This window comes from Vombatus ursinus, unplaced genomic scaffold (genome assembly GCF_900497805.2).
Source record: "Vombatus ursinus unplaced genomic scaffold, bare-nosed wombat genome assembly UNPS02014799.1, whole genome shotgun sequence".
Classification (NCBI taxonomy): Eukaryota; Metazoa; Chordata; class Mammalia; order Diprotodontia; family Vombatidae; genus Vombatus; species Vombatus ursinus.
The window spans coordinates 37,908,039-37,928,285 of record NW_020954577.1 but is presented as its reverse complement, the minus strand read 5'-3'; the positions used below and the strand labels follow the sequence as shown (position 1 = coordinate 37,928,285).

The 20,247-nt window shown below is 42.3% G+C and overlaps 1 protein-coding gene across 1 annotated transcript in view; it reads left to right on the top strand.

Annotated features, from left to right (window-relative positions):
- Nucleotides 1-225: 225 nt before the first annotated feature.
- THRB (thyroid hormone receptor beta) overlaps nt 226-20,247 on the top strand; it is a 391,398-nt gene continuing 371,376 nt past the window's right edge. The window contains exon 1 of the mRNA XM_027871970.1: nt 226-296. The gene's annotated coding sequence lies outside the window, so the exon portion shown is untranslated. The remainder of the gene's footprint in view (nt 297-20,247) is intronic.

Genomic DNA, 20,247 nt, shown 5'->3' with positions numbered 1-20,247 from the left:
GAGCCTGCTGAGGCCCCCGGCTGGGCAGGGCTGGCTCGCTCGCTTTCTCTCTCAAGTTACCCTCGGGCGGGCCGTCGGATGGTCTGTACCGCGCCGCCTCCAGCAGCGCCGGCTGCGCTCGGGCCGGACGGCCCCTCCCTCCTCCCCCCTCCCCGCCCGCTGCTCCCCCGCCCTCCCTCCCTCCCTCCCTCCCTCCGGCCGGCCGGCCGGTCCGGGTCATTCCAGGACACGCCGCTCCTCGGGAGGAAGCCCAGCGTCTGGCGTCTCCAGCTCCCGGGCTCCCTCCAGCTGGTCAGGTGAGAGAGCGCCCCGTCCCGGCCCCGGCGGCCCCCCTCCTGGGCGCCCCGGGCCCAGCCGCAGCCCGCCGGAGTCCGTCCTGGGCTGCCTCTGCGCTCTGGGGCTAGGACCAGGAAATCCGGCAGGGTCGGAGCCCGGAGGGCCGGAGGAGGACCGGGCGGGGAGAGGAGCCTCCGGGATCGGGACGGAGAGGGGCCGGACTCCGGGCGGACGCCGCTGCCGGTGACCGGCGAGACTGGCCGCACGGGCGGAGCGAAGGGCAGGGAGGGGGAAGGGAGAGCGCGGGGTGGGGGGCAGGCGCGATCGAGAGCCTCTCGAGCCGGAGGGGACCGTCCTCCTCCGAACTCCGAGCGGCTGGCGAGGAGAGCAATCGCCCAGCCTGGTTTTACCGGGGGGATTTCCCCTGGCGAAGTTTCCCAACGAGAGGTGGTTAAGGGCGGCGCGCTTGGGGTGCCCTGGGGAAGCAGGGGGCAGGCGGGCGGGCAGGGACGGAGCCAGCTCTGCCTCGGAACCGAAGGAGGCTCAACCCCAGCGCCCGCTGCCCCTCCGAAGAGCCCGCAAACTAGGGCAGTCCCGAAGGGGCGTTTCATGTGCGGAGGGGAGAGGAGAATAGGCTTGGGAGGTTGGATAGTTCTTTTCTTTTCTTTTTCTTTCTTTCTCTCCCTCTTTTTCTTTCTTTTTTCCTTCTTTTCTTTCCCTCCTTCCCTCCTTCCTTCCTTCCTTCCTTCCTTCCTCCCTTCCTCCCTTCCTCCCTTCCTTCCTTCCTTCCTTCCTTCCCTCCCTCCCTCCCTCCTTCCTTCCTTCCTTCCTTCCTTCCTTCCTTCCTTCCTTCCTTCCTTCCTTCCTTCCTTCCTTCCTTCCTTCCCTCCCTCCTTCCTTCCTTCCTTCCTTCCTCATCCTACTCTCTCTAGGAGCAACTTAAGGGGAAGCATTTTCTTCTCTTCTTGCCTCTGCTTTCCCCGCCGCTCATCTTGCCCAGCCTTCCTCTTCGTCTCTGCCTCAGCTTTCCAGACTCTATCTTAACCTTAATCACTTGATAGGGAGCGACGAGTTAGGCTGCCAGATCCTGAGCTCGAGTGTCAGTCAGTCGCTAGACTTCTGCCTTCTCTCTCCCTCCTTTCTCTCTCCCTCTGGCTTTCCTGCCTCTCAGTTTACCACTTTCTTGCCTGCTCTCTACCCAGACTTCTAAATTAAGGTTGTTTGTATTTTAAACAGCCTTAAGGTTAAGAGGATAACTACATCCTTAGTTAGGAAGTGTTGTTGCGGGGAGGGGGGAACCCCCCATGGGAAATCCCCTCCTTCTTTGATATTTCCCTGACCCTGAACTCTTGGTGACTTCCCAGCCGGGGAGTTTCCACACACTATCAGATAATTATTAGTTATTAAGCATCTCTGGGGTGTCATAGTCTGCCAAGTGCTGGGCCTTTTAAGGGGTTTTTAAAACAACTTTATTCTTTCCAGTCCCCAGGAAAGGTGGTTTGATGTTGTTGGTACCGTTTTATAAGCCGGGACACTAAGGCATAAGGATAACAGGAAATTTTCTAAGGTCAAAGTCCTTGAAGGAAAAGGGACAGGACCAGGCAAGATAGTGACATTTGACTTCTCGGTTTGGTTAATCTCATCTCCACCTTGAGTGCTTTGCTATCCCATGGTAACAGGTATCTAGGTTCTTTCAGGGCTGCTGCTCAGACTAACAGAGTTTTTCTTTACCCGTTACCACTTCCCACAACCTCCCAATACAATTTAGTTGTGTGCCATCTCATCAGGGCCCTGCACCAGCTTTCTAAGTGTGCCCCAGCTTGTAAATACTGGGTGCTAGCTCGTGACTCTGAACCCTTCCCTTATGGGTAATCTATGTTCATTTCTCAGGGGCCCACGTGGAAAGATGTGCTTAACTTAGTCTAAAGAAGTGATTAATTTGGGGAGAATATGGGGTACTTTGACGTCTTGGAGTATGGCAATCTCCTAGGATCATACATAGATTTAGGGCTAGAAGGGACCTCGGGAAGTAATTTAGTTCTGCCCTTTATTCTACGTGGGAGAAAACCGAAGCCTAAGGTGGCTGATCGGTTTGCCCAAGATCACCCAGGACTTGAATAATAGAGCAAATTTATCTACTTTTTTGTGTGTCATGGACCCCTTTGGAAGTCTGGTGAAGTCTTTGGACCCCTTATGGACCCCTTCTCAGAACACTATTTTTAAATGAACAAAATAAAACACACGGGATTACAACAGAAATTAGTCATATTGAAATAGTTATCAAAATCTTAACAAACAAAAAAACCAAGTTTATGAGCCCCAGACTAAGAAGCCCTCTGGTTGGGGGAGAGTAGGAACTTTGACTCTACATTTTGCAACATGATTAATTTTAGAACAAATAATACTTTTTCCCCCTTGAGATTAGGTAGATCTTCTGAAAAAAAGATATGAGGAACACAGATGATGAAGGTCTGTGGAAGACCTGGGCTAGACAAAATTTTGAAGCAGGTAACATTTGTATCTACTTTCACCCAACTTCTCCTAATTCTCCCCTAATTCAAAAGTATGGCAAAACCTTTTGATTTAGTCATTCTTTTAAAAAGCATCTATTAACTATCTACTGTTTATTCCAGGCTCTGGGGATATAAAGATATAATGAAAATCAGTCAACCCCTCAAGGAGCTTATATTTTTCTGCTCAGGCATGCACACTGAGTTTAAGATAGTTGAAGCCAGAAGAGAGCAATTAATGAACTGCTAAGGTGGTTGAGAAGAGCCCCCTAAGAAGGTAGCAACTGTGTTGAGACTTCGAAGAAGCCAAGGATTTAAAAAGGTGACAGTCAAGAGAGAATGCATTTAGATATGTAGGACAGAAAGCTTGGGCAAAAGTGTGGTGGTGGGAGAGACAATGCTGCATTCAGGCCAAAGCCTTTCTGTTTGCAACATAGAAAGTGTGGAGGGGGAAAATGTGAAATAAGTCTGCAAAGGCAGGTCATCAGGAAAAGATCTGATCATCTTTTTTTGTGTGTGTGTGTGTGTCAGTATGGCTTCTTAGTAAGATATTTCTCCTAGAGGTATTTTCATTTTAAAAACACAAAGCTTGTAGTCACTAAAATTATGGGTTTGGGGGCCCACACAAAGGCCAGAGAAGGATTGGGCTTCTACATGACTCAGGAGTAAGGCTGACCTAGATTTTGATTAGCTCACTCAGCTTGACTGTCATTCTATTAAAGGAACATAATAATAAATATATTATGACACTGGATGCTCACTGACCTACCAGGATCCACCACTGTGCCTGCAGGTCCTTCTGATATTCAGTTTTTTAAAAATAGCATTGAGGAATAGGAGATATGGCATCTAAAAATTCATTAAGGAAATTAATCACATGGCGCTTTGCACTTCACAGCCTGTTTGTGGGTTATGACTTTAATTACGCTTTGATCTTACTCCTCCCAAAGCTCTGTCAAGGAAATCAATGCAGCTCTTTGATAGATGAAAAAATTTGCACATAGAGAGTAATAGATAGCTCATCTTTGAGGAGCAGAGTGAACCTAGGACCTTGGATTTTTAGTTAGTTTCTCCAAGTCAGCTAATAATTAGTCAATCAACAAACAGCTATTAACTACCCACTTTGTGTCAGGCATTGTGCTAGCCAGTAGGAGTCATCAGATCATCTATTTAGAGCTGAAAGAGACATTAGAAATCACAGAGTCCAACCCTCTTGTTTTATAGATTTAAACCTGAGACACAGACAGCTGAAGGTAGTTGCCCAGGATCAGCCAGCTAATAAGTTTCAGTGGCAAGATTTGAACCCAAAATTATCTCGATTCTAAGTCCAGTGCCGTAACCACTATGCCAGACTGCTTCTCAAAGACAAAAATCAAACAGTCCCTGCTTTTAAGGGGCTTACAGGCTATCAGACTGTTTTAGGGTTTTTTTTTTGTTTTATTTTGCTTTGTTTTTCTTTTCATTTCCCCTCACTCAATTCACATTTTCATTAGAGTTCAGGGTGAGGAAAATGGATTCTCAGATGAGTGTTTCTGTTATAGGACTGAGAAATTGCATCACAAACCTTACTGGTATTTCCCCCATGTTCAAACAGGGTTTATTTCCATTGAATGTACATTGAAAAAGTCTACAATTATTAAGTACCTAATCTCTGTATTTCTAAATGCTTTGATGCTTTCTGGGATTCATGACCTCTCTGACATGGGTACTTCTTCCTTTGGCATAGGTCACAGCTCAGCCATGCCTTCTTATCCTGAGAAACTCTTGCCTGTGTATTTCCATAAATCCCCCATAGAGGACCAGCCCATAGGATCCCGTAAGTCCTTCAAGTCTATAGGTACCAATGTAGCACCGTGTCTTTGAGTCCAGTCAATTAGCCAATGACAACTGTACTATCACCTAGGCTGGATTGCCAACTTTTCCAAAAGAATAGCAATAGAAACATCATCAAATGCTTTGCTAAAATCTGGGTTACCTCTGTCTATGAGCTTTCCCTAAGCTACTGATTTAGTAACCCTATCAAAAAAAGAGATGAGGTTAGTCTGGTGTGACGCCGGTCTTGACAAAGGCATGCTGGCTTTGTGATCACTGCTTCCCTTTCTAAATGTTTACTAACCATCTCTTTAATAATCTGTCCTAGGACATGGCCAGGAATCCAAGGCAAACTCACTGACCTGTAGTTTGCAATCTCCATACTCTTCCCATTTTTGAAAATCAGGACAGCATTTCCCCTTCTCTAGTCCCACGCTGCCTCTTCCTTTCTCCTCAACCCTTCAGAGAACACTAAAGGCTCAACAAGCATATCTGCTACTTCATACAAAATTTAGTACATCTGGGCCTTGTGACTTAACTCATCAAGGGAAGCGAGGTTCTCCCTCAGGACCTATCTAATCAGTTGAGTATATTTGCAAAGTAAACATTCAATATGATAGCCCATGATATTTCTTGTGGCAAGCAGAAATTATTAGACCTGGAGAAATTCTTTTTAGGCAACAAAATTGAACGAACTGAGCCCACATCTTCCAGTACCATTCTCCCCCCAGCCCAGCTATCCTTTCTTCTTTGTTTTCCTTAAGCCAGTCAGTTATTCTTTCAACAAACACTTACAGAACATCTCCTGTGTGCCTATCACTATACTAGATGCCATGTTTAATACTAATATTGGGGAGCTAGGTGTTTCCATAGTGCATAGAGCTGCAGGCCTGGAGTCAGAAAGACTCCTCTTCCTGAGTTCAAATCCAACCTCAGTCACTTACTAGCTGTGTGATCCTAGGCAAGTCACTTACCCCTGTTTGCCTCAGTTGCCTCATCTGTAAAATGAGCTGAAGAAGGAAATGGCAAACCACTCAAGTGTCTTTGCCAAGAAATTCTCAAATGGGGTCACAAAGAATTGGATACAACTGAAAACCAACTAAACAACAACAAATATTACCACTAATAATAATAACAAACATTTACATTGTATCTACTATGTGCCAGGTACTGTGCTAAATGCTTTATAAATATTATCTCATTTGATCCTCACAACAACTCTGGGAGGTAGGTGCTATTATTATGCCCATTTAACTATTGAGGAAACCGAGACAGACAGAGGCTGAGTACTTGCCCAAGGTCACATAGCTAGTAAATGTTCAAGTTCAGATTTGAGTTCAGCTGGAGAACTCTATTCACTGTGCCACCTAAATAAAAAAGTGGGCATTGCCCTTGTTGTCTAGAGATTTAAAATACCATTCATAGTAGAAAGTAAATTACAGCCAGAGGGGAGTTTAGGGATTATCTAGTCCAACATTCTCATTATACATGTGAGGACACCGAGGCCCAGAGAGTCAAATTTACCTAAGCTCTCTCAGTCCTTTTCCACCTCTAAGCTTTTATGATCACATTCCCAATTTCCTGATGTTGAAACTTCCAAATATAGGAGTCGTACAGTGGCTGGACTTATGATTTTATCAAAACAGGGAACTCCCAGATGACGCAGTTCAGCACCTTCTTAGCATTTTAGAGTCTTAGGGAATTGCCTCAAGCAGGAGGGCCAGTACAATGACCTTGGGGCCAGTAGATACCAGAAGGTCAGAGGTTAGACCTGAACACTGATCTTCCTGGCTCTAAGGCCAGCTGTCTAATGTACAATGGCTTCTTCACATATACAAGACCCAAAAAATAAAATGTTCACTATATTTGATTAAAAAATAAATGTGTCAATTTAATTTGCTGTAAATCTTTCTTACTCTATCGTTGTGATTCTTTTACTTTAAGTCACCTTAAATGAATATCAATGGACCTTTCTTTGTGATGTTGTTTTTCAGTGAAACACAAATGTTTAGTGAAATAAAGTTGATTGAATTCAGTATGTATCGAATGTTTCCTGTGTGCCAAGGATCTGGATGTTAGGATCTGGGGTGGGGGAGAAGGATAAAAAGTTTAGAAAAGACATATTCCCTGACCTCGTGGACCTCATAGTTTGGTAGCCAAAAATAGTTTCAAACTGTCTAGGCCACCAGGGATAGAAGGATTAGAAAAGTAGCAAGCATAAGTAATATTTCCACTTTGAGGAACCATTAACAAGTACAACAGTTACCTTTCAATTATTAAAATATTTCAAATGAGGGATAAAAGTGCCAAGCATAATGCAAATCACCAGATCACCCAAAAGTCAGTCAGTCAATAAGGTTTATTAGATGCCAAATATGTGCCAGGCACTTTGCTAAGTGCAGGGGATACTCAGAAAGGCAAAAGACAGTCCTCGTTCTCAAGGAACTCAGGTTCTAATGGGAGAACCAACATGCAGACAACTGTGTACAAACAAGCTATACAAAGGATCATTTGGAAATAATCCACAGAGAGAAGGCACCAATCTTTCAGGGACTCAAGAAAGGTTTTCTGTAGAAGATTGTATTTTGGCTGGGATTTGATGGAAGCCAGTAGGAGAAGATGAAGAGGGAGAGTATTCCAGGCATGGATGCCAGCTGGTAAAAGTACCTGGATTCAGGAGATGGAGAGTCTCGTTCAAGCGGCCACAAGAAAGCCAGTGTCATAATAACAGAGTACCTGGGAGGGGGGTGGACATCATATGGTGGAGGGTGAGTTATATAGAGCATTGAATTCCAGAGGATTTCATATTTGGTGTTGGAGGTGATAGGGAGTCAATTGAGTAAGGCAGGGGAGATGATATAGTTAGACTGGGACTTAGAGAAATTCATTTTGGCGGCTGAGTGGAGAATGGACTAGAATGGGGAGAGACATATGGCAGGGAGAGAGATGTCTATTGCAATAGTCCAGAGAGGATTTATTTTATTTTATTTTTATTATATATATGTATTATATATTATATATATTATTTTATAACATTTCTTCAGTTTCCTATAAGTTTTTTAGGAGCTTCAGTATGCCTGATGTTTATTTTCTTAGTTTATATTGTAATTAGTTTCTAAAATGTTCTGATTTTACTTAACGTAATTGGACATTTCCAAGGGCTGCAGGCACAAAATAAGGTTGACACCAGTTTTCCATCAATAATTAATTAATTCTTATCATAAGCTCTTTAAGAGCAATAAAAGTGAAGAATTGAACATACAGATATTCCAAGGACATTGTTTAATTGATGGAGTTGATTTCTTGGAGAGTCAAGTTTGGTTTTATAATTAGCAGGCTAAGGGGCCAACTCATCTTTAGAGATAGTCTTACCTTTCCCTCCAAAGATGGGGATCATGGGGCTCTGATTCCTCTAAAATTTTCTTTGGGTACTTCATCATGGTGTGGAGGTCACTCTAAATCTTGAGGATTATGCCAGCAGAGCTCTGACTTGCTTTACCATGCTAGGAAGGCTCTGGTCTCCTTTTAATGTAAGTACTCCCCAGCATGACTCTCTTTGCCCATCTTGGTAATTTCATCCATCAGTTATAACTCAAATACATTTGCAAACCCTACACCCCATGCAAATGTGAATTGTGATAATGATATCACAGGTGACTGCTTAACGAGGCTGCCCGGTGTCCTATAGAGATGGGCTTTCCTCAGGCACTAGAACATCACAGAACATCTCTGACATCAATTTCCTCTTCTTTAAAATGGGGGTAATAATGGCACCTGACTCTTAGAACAATCCTAAGAGTCAGGTGCCATTATTCCTGAGGATCAAATAGGATAGTAGTTGAAAAGTACTTTGAAAACCTTATAATGCTATATAGATGTTAGCTATCATCATCATCATAATCATCATTCTTTTTAGGATGAGTATTATTTTCCAAACCCCTGAATTCTAGTCTCACATTTCAAGCTGCCATGTACAGGACACCTTCACTAGGATGTATTACCAACACCTCAGACTTCATGTGTCTCAAACGTATTTCATCCTCTTCCCCAGTAGCCCCTTTTTGCCAATGCCCATAGTTTTAATAAGAGTACCAGCATCCTCTCAGTACCCCAAGCTCTCAACTTTGGAGGCATCTTTCATTTTTCCCTCTCCATCATTTCCTCTGCCCAATCAGTGGTCATGTCCTACTGATTTGCCTTCCTTGATAGCTCTCCTGTTCATCTCTTCTTTTCTTCTCATGCTGATACCACTCTCATCTAGACCCTCATTACCTTTCCCTGGACAGCTGTAATCCTCTCCAAAATGGGCCCACTGCTTCTACTCCTTCCCTTTTCCAGTCCATTATCCACAGAACTTCCAGAATAACCTTTTTCATATAGCTACCACAGCTGGAATCACTGATGTCCAAGGACATTATTCCCCCTGAGTAGGACAGGTCAGTGCCACACAATGTCATGGCACCACCTTCCAGGAATGCCCTCAGCATTGGAAAAGCAGAGTGGACTTGAATTTAGGGTGACCTAGGTTCATATCCCAGAACCTCGCACAGGACTTTGAATATAATCAATACCAAATAAATATTGATTGAATTGAGTTTAATTGAGTACAGATTTGTCTGTCCTTCAAGGATCAACCTAGCTAAGTGTGGAGAAGGTCAGCAACAGAGTTGTTGACCACCAGATGACAACATTTTTTTTCCACAGTAAGTCATGAAGGAATCTTTTATGCATGGAGGGAGTTGCAATCAGTGTTGGTAGGGAGATCACTGCCACCAGAGAAATCCCAACGAAAGGCTGAAGTGTGATGATGATGATGGCTAACATTCTTGAAAAGCTCTTCCAAGAATCATCATCAAAGTTTATCTTTGGGCTGAAAGGCAAAGATTTTTGTTTTGTCGTTTGAAGATTTCCATATTCATTGGGAGGGATGTGGTTTATACAAGTATCTAGCATTTCTCAGATAATGTTCGTAACCTATAGACAGCCTGAAAAATGGAAAGTACCCTGATTCTGGAATCTACAGACATGGGTTCAAATCCCAGCTCTGGTCCTTACAACCAGTGTGATTTTGAGCAGGCAACTTAATCTCCTTGGACCTCAGTCGCCTCATCTGTAAAATGAGGGAGTTAGACTAGATGACTTCTGAGGGCCCTCCCAGTTGTAGAGCTGGGATCCTCTGACCTCAAAATTGAGTGGTCTTTATTGTTGACTTTGTTGTTGTTCAGTCGTGGTTGACTCTTCATGACATCATTGGAAGTTTTCTTGACAAAGCTACTGGACTGGTTTTCCATTTCCTTCTCCAGCTCATTTTACAAATGAGGAAACTGAGGCAAACGGGGTTAAGTGACTTGACCAGAGTTACACAGCTAGTAAGTGTCTGAGGTTGAATTTGAACTCAGGTCTTCTTGACTTTGAGGCCCAGCACTCTATCCTCTTGTTACCTGGGCTACAATGATGAGCACCATAGCCTTCAATTTGTGAGAAACCACTGGGTTTCAGTAAGTGTTTAAGACATTCACTGAACTTAATACCTAGATATGGAGATGGATTTGGGGACCTGAATATCCAGCCTGATTTTATAGATTCCTAGAGATGAAATTAGGCAGAAGGGGATGACTGTCTGCCCCATTTTTAATAATGCACTTAAATTTAGAACTCCAAATGTCTACACTTGCCAGGAGTCACACTTTCAGGGGCCCATGCATTGAAGACATGCAGCTGTGTTTATCCATTTATTTAGATTCCCTTTTGCATATTCAAGTAAATGAGCTGCATGGTTCAATCACAATTCTCTCATTTTTCCTTTTTTTATACAAAAAAAAAATCAAAGCAGAGAACTATCTGGCATTATGGCTGACTCTTTAAAAATACAAAAATCAGGAAATTGAACATTATAGTCCCATAGTAATCATGAATCTGTTCCTTTTCCCATTCTATAAAGTTTGCAGTGAAAATTAAACTATGGCATTTGTGGAGCTCCAACCACATAGATGCTTTTATCCTTGAATTGTTTAAAGGAACCATCTAGTTCTGTACACACACACACACACACACACACACACACACACACACACACACACCATTTTGGGATTTATTCCTCTGAAGATATAGTTCTGTGCAATATATTAAATTACATTGGATTCATCTAACACCACTTTCTTTACAGTGTCTTTACAATCATTCATTCCAACTTTATATGAACTATAAGACCTTTCCTGATCCTCCCTAATTGTTAGCACCAACCCAAATACTCTGCTGGCACATATTTTGTATTGATTTATCTGTGTACGTTCCGGTTGTCTTCCCAGCTCCCCACCAGAATATGAGCTCCCTGAGGACAGGAATGATTTTGTTTTTCTCTTTGTATACTCAGCCCAGCACAGTGACTGGCCCACTGTAGGTATTTAATAGGATCATAAATTTAGAACTGGAAAGGACCTTAGAGGCCATTGAATGCAAACTCCTTACTTTACAAATGAGGGAACCGAGGCCTAAGGAAATTAAGTGACTTTTTCCAAGGTGACCTAGATCACAAGCATCAGATGGGAGATTTGAACACAAGTCCTCTGACTTCACAACCAACATTCTTTCCACTGTACTATGATGCCTCTCAACTCGTCCTTTTACAAATGAAGAAAATGAAGCATGGAGAGGTTTAGTGACTTACCCAAGGTCATTCTGCTAGCAAGTATCTGAAGCAAGACAAATGTTTGTTGAATTCAGTTGAATTTACAATTGCCTCATTAATAATAAGAATAATAGCATTTATATAGCATTTTAAGGCTAGCAAAGTTCTTTGCAAATATTATTTAATTTAATCTTCACAACAAACCTTGGAGTTAGGTATTATTATTATCCTCATTTTTACAGATGAGGAAACTGAGGCAAAGATTAAGTGACTTGGTCAAAGTAAGTATAGCTAGTAAGTATCTGAGGCTGAATATGAACTCAGGTCTTCCTTTTAAAATTACATGAGGGTATTTGTTAAGTTCCCTGGGAAATATCCAGGCAAAGCACAGAGTTAAATGCTGAAAATTAAGAAAAACATGAAACAATCCTTGCCTTCAGGGTGCTCGCAGAGGGATATGGCACGTACAGAGATGAGTAGAAGCAAATTTATAAAAAACTTCCAGAGGAAGCCAGCACTAACCAGAGAGATCAGGGCAGCCTTATATAAAGAGTAGGACCTGGGTTGAATTTTGAAGGAAGCTAATAGCATTCTAACATGGAAGCTTGTGCAAAGTCAGTGAGCTGGGAAATGGAAAGGCAGGGGATGTGTGCAGGTTATAGACAACAAACCTGTTTGAATAGCCAACAGCAGGAAGGGGCTTCATTGGGAGGGGGGAAATTGGAAATACATGCATGCATTTATTCATTGGTTTTATGCCTTATTCTACATTCCATTAAAGCCCTTCTCCAGTGTCTCATCGAGGTCTGCAGCTGACATAGAATCTCAGAGGTTATTCTAGCATAGCCTGAGCTGTAAAGGCCCAGTGACAGACTTCAGGTCTTTTCTCTAAGGATGAGCCTTTCTAAGTTCTGAAGGGCTGACTCGTAGGACTGATGAATATTCTTTTCAAAGCCTTTCTCAAAAACCATCTTTGAAGTCCTAGAAGGGTTGCAGACTGCCTCCGTGGAGGGAATGAACTGCATACATCCTCTCATAATAACTCACATTTATAGATAGTGCTTTAGGAAGGGAAAAGTACTTCAACCCTGTAAAGAAGATAGTGCAAGTATTTTTGTATATGCCCATTTTACAGATATGGAAACTGAGGTCTGAGCAGCTAAGTAAAGTGCTCCTCACCACTCAAGTATTAAGAGTCTGAAGTGGGATTTAAACCAAGTCTTCTGACCTGCAGTTCAGTTATCTGTCTACTACACCCTGGCTACCTCTGACCTTCTGTGACCCTCTGACCCTTCTAGTATAAATAGTGACCCCTCACTTAGCCAGTAGCCCTGGAAGCTGTGGTAGAAAAGTAAGAGCTCTGGATCTGGAGACAAAGGACTTGGGTTTCTATCCCAGAACTGGCCCCTCAATAGCGCTTCCCTGGATTTGTTTCTTCATCTGTAAAATGTGGTAGTGGGTTCGATGGCCCATAAGTTTCTTTCCAGGTCTACATCTCAGGAGTCTATGAGATGTTTCTTAAATGAATATGAACAAATTGTCCAGATCGTGATGCCCACTTATTCAAAGGTCAATGCCTTTATTTTAATCTTTTCTGATGAAAATCATAATAATTGTTGTTCATTCACGTCCAACTCTTTGTGACCCCACATACCATACTGTCCATGGGGTTTTCTTGGCACAGTGTTTTGCCATTTCCTTCTCCAGCTCATTTTATAGATGAAGAAACTGAAACAAACAGGGTTACATGACTTGCCCAGGGTCATACAAGCAGTGTCTGCAACCAGACTTGAATTCAGGTCTTCATTACTCCAAACCCAGAGCTCTATCTGCTGAGCCACCTAGCTGCCTGATAATAATAATAACTAGCATTTATATGGCCCTTTAAGGTTTGCAAGGTGTTTGGCAAACTTTCTCATTTGGGGTACCCTGTGAGGTAGGTGCTATTATTATCCAATTTTACATGTAAAGAAAACTGAGACTCAGAAAACTTAGGCAACTTGCCCAGGGTCGCACAGCTAGAATCAGAGGCAGCATTTGAACCTCTGTCTTACTGATTACAAGTCTGGTTCTGTACCCACTACCCCAAGCTCCCTCAAGAGTTCCTTGAGAGAAACCTTTCTACAATGATGCAAACTTCCCTCCCTTTTTAAAAAGAAGGTATTGAACATAACCTAAAATAATTCTCCTGATAACATGTTCTATGTGTAACACTGTTCATACTGCATGTATACTGTATTATAAGCATTCACTACTGTGTTTCTAGATGTAACACTGTATATATGCTATATTAAAAGCGTTCATTTCTGTGTTCTATATACAACATCATATACTATACTATACAGATGGTAATGTACAACACAGTGATCTGCTTTTTAGTTCTTGTCTCCTCCCTAGATGCCATTTACCCAAGAGAATGTAAATTTCTTTAGGGAAGGGACAGTTTGCTTTTTAGTTATTCCCCCAGTGCCTAGCCCAGTGCCTGGCATATCTAACAGGTGCTTAAATACATGCTTGTGGCTTCACTGATTATTAGATATTCCGCATCCCACTTAATCCTTCCCTTGTGCCTTATTGAAACATACAGGTGATGCAGAATTCTAAAGCATTTTTCAGCTGGTTGAAACGAATTGTTGACTCCAGTCTCATTGCTGACATTTGGCTTGAACTGCCGATCTGCTGTACAATGGGAACCCAGAAAACTGAGTCTGTTAAGAATAAGTACCATGGGTACTGAGTCACCTCTTCTGAGGGGAGAGTTTTGGTTCTCTATGATGGCTGTTGTGGATATTCTGGGGCTTTTCCCCTTTCTGTTTTCCAGCTGGTTTTCCGAACCTTGAAGCTCCTGGAAGCCACATATCCCCATAGCAAGGGGGCATCATTGCTCTCATTTGAACAGTATCCCCCCCATCCATTCTCCTCAGTCTTTCATGTTCATGTAGGCACTGTCCTTCCTTCCCTGAAATCCCTCATTTGCTGCCTGCCAGACACAATGCTTTCCGCAAGGCAAGCACCAAGTAAAATCGGATGACGGCATATTTTCCGCACTGTCATAACAGGGCATTTGATTCAGTGTGATTACCAGCCTACTGGGGAGCAGGGTGCAGTCTATGTGTATCTCCGGGCCTTCGGCCGGCGTTTGCTATTGCCATGGAGACAGTATAATGACAGACAGGAAGCAAGAAACTGCGACTTACTTTAAATAGAAAGAAGTTCACAGGAAAGGAGGCAAAATCAATCCTTCCGACCATTTTACGACCCCAAAGGAAGCCGTTCAGGGCCCTCCACGATGTCTCTCTCACAGCAGACAATGGAAGCTCCTCGGAGGCAGGGCTTGTTCTCCAGGATCTGGCACATAGTAGGTGCTTAACAAATGCCTGCTGAATTAAATTCAATTAGTCCAAACGTCTTCATGAAGCATCCATTGATTACCTAATCCCCATTAGGTGTTTGGGAATTTCTTTAACATAATGCAGTAAGCATTTATCAGGCACCTACTATCTACCAGATACTGGATATAATACAAAAAGCAAAACAGTCCCTGCCCACAAGGAGCTTATTTTCTCCTGGGGGAATATACATACATACATTCATATATACATACATACATACATACATACATACATACATATATATGTATATATATATATACTTGTATGTTTTAGCATTTGTGTTGTGCTGATATTCACTAGTTTTAAATAAATGACAGAATCAATCCATTATTCTCCATGAAATGGTCAATCCACCATATCCCATCTTTAGTCTATGCCTGTGCCTACATATGGTGTGACATGGTATGACCAAGACTGCTCTGAAACCCTCCAAGAAATCACCAAGAAATACTGTGTTGGATTTCTCAGTATCAGTGCTTGAAGCAACCACTGATGAACCCTGGTTTCTTTTGGATACAGAACATTCTTTCAGGGTGGTAGCAAATCAGAAATGTTCTAGAGTCCTTCCAGAACTCCTGAGACCCTAAAGAAGCGGAGTCATGTGGGCCTTTGAAGGTGTTGCATAGGACCCTTTTGGAAGTGGTTTGTAAATGACCTAATTTACAACCTCCCTTTGCCAGAAGTTTGATCCCTCCAAATCCTCTGTGTTTGTCTAACTTACATAAGGTGAATCGTTAATTGGCTGGTCCATGAGGAGATATGCAAAGCGTTAGATGGGAGGTGGTATTCTAATACAATTTTATCATTATTATTTAAAACAATGATCAGTCTTGGCTGGAATTCCTCTCCTATTCCCAATTTGATTGATTGGGTTAATTCAAACAGAAAGTGCATTTCCTTCCTCTATCCTACCTCTCCATCTTTTTTCCTCCCTCCCTTCCTTCTTACCTGCCTCCCTTCTTCCTTCCCTCTCTCCCTCCCTCTTTCCTTCCCTCTCTTCTTTCCTCTCTCCTCTCTTTCCCTCCCTCCTCCTTTCCTCTTTCCCTTTCTCTTTTCCTCCCTCTTTCCTTTCTTCCTCCTTCCTTCCCTCCCTCTTTCCTTTCTTTTCTCCCTTCCTCCCTCCCTCCCTCCTTCTTTTCCTCTCTTCCTCCCTCTCTCCTATCTTTCCTCCTTCCCTTCCATTACCTTCTCCCCTTCCTCTGCAGAATCTTCCCTTAAAACAAAGCAAATACTGACATAATGATACGAATGGAGGTTAACCATCAGCAAACACAGAATTCTAGTAATCTTGGCATCCATGATCTCTACCTCTCTCCAACTCAGTGCTCTCCCACCACCACTAAGAAGCAGAGAGGGGTCTATTTCATCATCTCTCCTCTGAGACCAAGATCTGTCATTGGCTTCAATGGGAGATGAGCTGTTTTGTTATGTTGTTTTCTTCTTCATCGGTACAATCCCTACACGTGTTTCTCCTGGTTCAGCATCCTTCAGTGTACATCAATTCATTCCTTCCATTCCTCTGAATGACTTGTGTTCATCCTTTTTACTGAATAAAACAATCTCCCATTGCAGTCATTTCACACCTTTCTTTGGCCCATCCGCAGTCAGTGAGCAGTCACTTTCTTTCAGTTTTTTGCTGCTACTAAAATGTGTGACTATTCTAGTTGCCTTGAGACCCTTCTGTTTGGGGTCTCCTTTGGTTTCACACCCAGAAGAGAGATTGTGGGTTCTAAACATCTGACTAGTTTGATAACTATTCTCACATTATTCCAAATAAAAAAGTAAATCTCCGTGAACTGCCTAATTAGGATTGTCTAGTTTCAGTACCAAGTGCAAGAGGGGAAGTGAGAATCCCCTATGGAGAAGGATAGCTCTTTGAGAGGATTCTCACTGGCTTGGACTATGCTCACAATTATCCAGTTGTGCTCCTATTATCTTCACTCTCCTTTGTGGCTATCACTGGCACTTCTGGCCCAAGCCAGCAGTCTTACTGTTAGTCACAAGAAAGACCTGGGAGGGTGGGATGGCTGAGCCCACCTGAGCAGAGCTAAGCTTCCCTTCTCAGTGCTGCCGCCACAGAACTAAACTCTTAGTCCAAGCCTAGGAGACAGAACCAGGAAGTGAGTAGGCCTCGATGTAGGAGACCTGCATGGCAGCTGGCAGGTCACCCACCGGCTCCAGCTGCTTCAGGTAAATCAGCTCACCAGTGCCCTAGTAAGCAAGTTAGAAAGTTCTCCCTGGCCAGGGATGGGGAAGAAATGAAAAAACCAATCAGTGGGGAATACAAATCAGCATTACCGGGAGAAAATAACAACAAAGAAGCCTCAAAGCATATGCCCTACTAAGGGAGAAGGAAATGAGTGCCATCTTCTTATCTGCAGGACAGTAAAAAGAAAAAACAAAAAAAGAAAAAACCCTAATGGTTTTTGACGATTCACTGACTCCAGCCTCCACAAAGACGTGGAAATTGAGTCTGGTTCTTTGAAGGCCAACGGAGTCTCTAACTGACATTTGTTGTTGTTGAGTAATTCCAGTCTTGTCCAACTCTCCAGGTCCCCATTCAGCAAAGAGACTGGAATGATTTGCATTTCCCTCTCCAGCTCATTTTACAGATGAGGAACTTCAGCAAACTGGGTTAAGTGATTTGCTCAAGGTCACACAGCGAAGAAGAGTCTTCCTGATTCCAGGCCTGGCATTCTTTCCACTTCGCCTTCCACCTAGCTACCCTTTACATAGTTCTTTAAAGTATACAAAGTGCTTCCTAGTCATTTTCTTATTTGGATGTTACTACAACCCTGAGAGGAAAGTAGAAATTATTAACCCCTTTTCACACGTTTCAAAATGGAGGCTCATGGTCACACAGCTAGTCAGTGTGAAAAGTAGAATTCCTAGAGATGTCCTTGGAGCCAGGAAGACTTGAATTCAGTGCTCTCTTTTGACACACACTGGCTGTGTGACCCTGACCTGATTTCTTTGTATCTTCAGAGCTTATCACAGTGCCTGGCACACAGTAGGTATTTAATAAGTGCTTATTAACTGACTAATGAGCAGCCATTTAACCTCTACTCACTCAGAGCTGCTCTCTAAGACCATAACATAAAATGAAGGTGATAACCTACATTGGTAGAAGGAGTTGGTTCCTCAACTTAGAATTCCCTATGCAATTCCTATACAATTCCATCTTTGTGTGTATGTGTGCCTGTCTATACACATACACACACATACATATATGTCTATATATATATATATACACACACACACATATATATGGAAGGTGATATATATTTATGCAAGACTACACACACATATATACAACACAATGGACTGACTGCATTACTTCTAATCTATGCTGGGTGGGAGTCAGAACTTTGTTTCCCTATTCAACCATTTGACACAATTTAATTCAATGAACATTTATTAAGTGTTAACCCTGTGTTTCCCAATGTCCTGGGTGCTGGATATACAAAGACAAAAATAATAATATTATGCCCCAAAGAACTTACTTTCTCCCAGAGTATATGAGATAGAAGATAAGTCAATGCAAGATGTTTGGAGAAAGGAATAGGGCTAGCACCTAGGGGGATCAGGGAAAGCTTGAAGAATCTTTTTTGTAGTGACTTTTTTTTGTTTGTAATCCCTGCATACTGGACATTTTCCAAATATTTGTAGAGTCTTTTGGAAACTTGATTTATATAAAACTTCTTTTTTTTTATTTTTGTCTGTAAGTCTAACTTCAGCAGGGTAAGGAAGTCTTTATGTGGAAACTTCTGTCTCCTGATGCAGCCTGTCTTGTAATGTATAATCTTTGAGTATTGTCTGGGGCAGAAGGGTCAAACACTTGGCCACCTGTCCAATGTGACCTATAACACCCCTAAATACAGTGAACCAGATTACACTGCAATTGGGAATTCTGTTAATTTGTGGTTTCCTAAGTCAATAAGTGGCAGGCAGGGATCTTTTTCTACTATTTAGTGGTCCCCATTTCCATTTGATACGACTCATCTGGGGGCACTGAGAAGTGACTTGCTCACAAGCACATATCTATTGAGGAACTAAGATAGGATTTTGTCTCAGATCTTCCCTACTACAAGTCTCATCTCGTGTCAACTACACCTCACTGCTTCTCATAACTATATGCCTCCTTAACTTTAAGGTTAAAACTGAAGTGAGTTTATTATGTTATTGAGTCATATCAGTAATGTCCAACTCTTTATGACCTCATTTGGGGTTTTCTTGGTGAAGATACTGGGGTGGTTTGCCATTTTCTTCTCTGGCTCATTTTACAGACGAGGAACTGAAACAAACAGGTTAAGTGACTTGTCCAGGGTCACATAGACAGTAAGATTTGAACTCAGGAAGATTAGTCTTCTTACCTCCAGACCTGGCACTATCCACTTCACCACCTAGATGACCTGAGTTTATTTTAAGAACCTGCAATGAGTGAAAATAGGAAGTATCAATCCATATTATAGCGGGTTAAAATTAAGGCTGTCTTCTAAGCTGACAATAGCCAAGTAAAACTGGAAGTTAAGACTGTCACTCTAGCTCTGACTCATATCAACTTCAGGTATTTTAAGGATCTAAGAATTGTAAATAATCATAAACACATTTAATAAGTGGTAACATCTAAATATGTAAATGGGATCTGGTGACTAAAAGTAGAATTCACTTTTTTCTTTCATCCTTCACTTGAAAAAATACTTCTACTTTATTCTCATGGGACTTTTGTATTTAATCTCCCATTTATATACGATCATAAACATTTGTCTTTTAAAAAGCTAGAGTGTTGGGGGGGGGTTAGGTACACTTAATTGACATGTTTTGGTAACATGTAGTTGACCCTTTGAAGACACCATTCTGTGGTCATCTGAGAATTTGATGGCTGATGGTGCTCTTCGATCTTCCAGAAAAGCATTGGCTAGTACAGTTCAATTATCAATTGAATCAGACCCCAAATGAACCATCTTTCAAGCAGTTGGAAATTAAACCGACTTTAAACAATTATTTTCCCATCTTTGCCCAGACCTTCATCATTCCCCATTTTCTTTATAGACTTTAGATGGTTAGCATCTCCATCCTCACACAAAAGGCTCAGTTTGGCTTCATTGGTATTTGGTGGTTTCTGACTGCAAAGGTAGCTTCCTATTGTTTGGAGTGATGGTGCCTTTCATGTCTTTCCACCCAGGCTTGAATGATACTTAGTAGTTCAGACTGGACTTTGTTTAAACAGAGTATCATGATAGGGGGAGCCAGGGCCCAGTGGATGAGGAGTGGCTTTAGAATCAGAGAGCTCTTTAACCAGCTGTAGGACCTCGGGCAAATCACTTAATCTTTTAGGGTCTAAGTTTCCTCACCTGTAAAATAAGGCGGTTAAAAGAGATGGCCTTTAAGGTCCCTTCATGATCAGAATCTATCATTGTTAGAGTAGGAATGTTGGAAACTCATCTAACCAAAAGCATTTCCTGAGAGCTTGCTGTATCGTTACTGTATCAGACACCATTGGGGAGAATACAAAATTAACATTCCGGCAGTCTATTTACACCTAGTCTAAAATGATGTATTACATTTGCGATTGGCCATAATGAGCATCTGTTGTACACATTTAGCAGCTTTCCTCCAAAGAACTCTT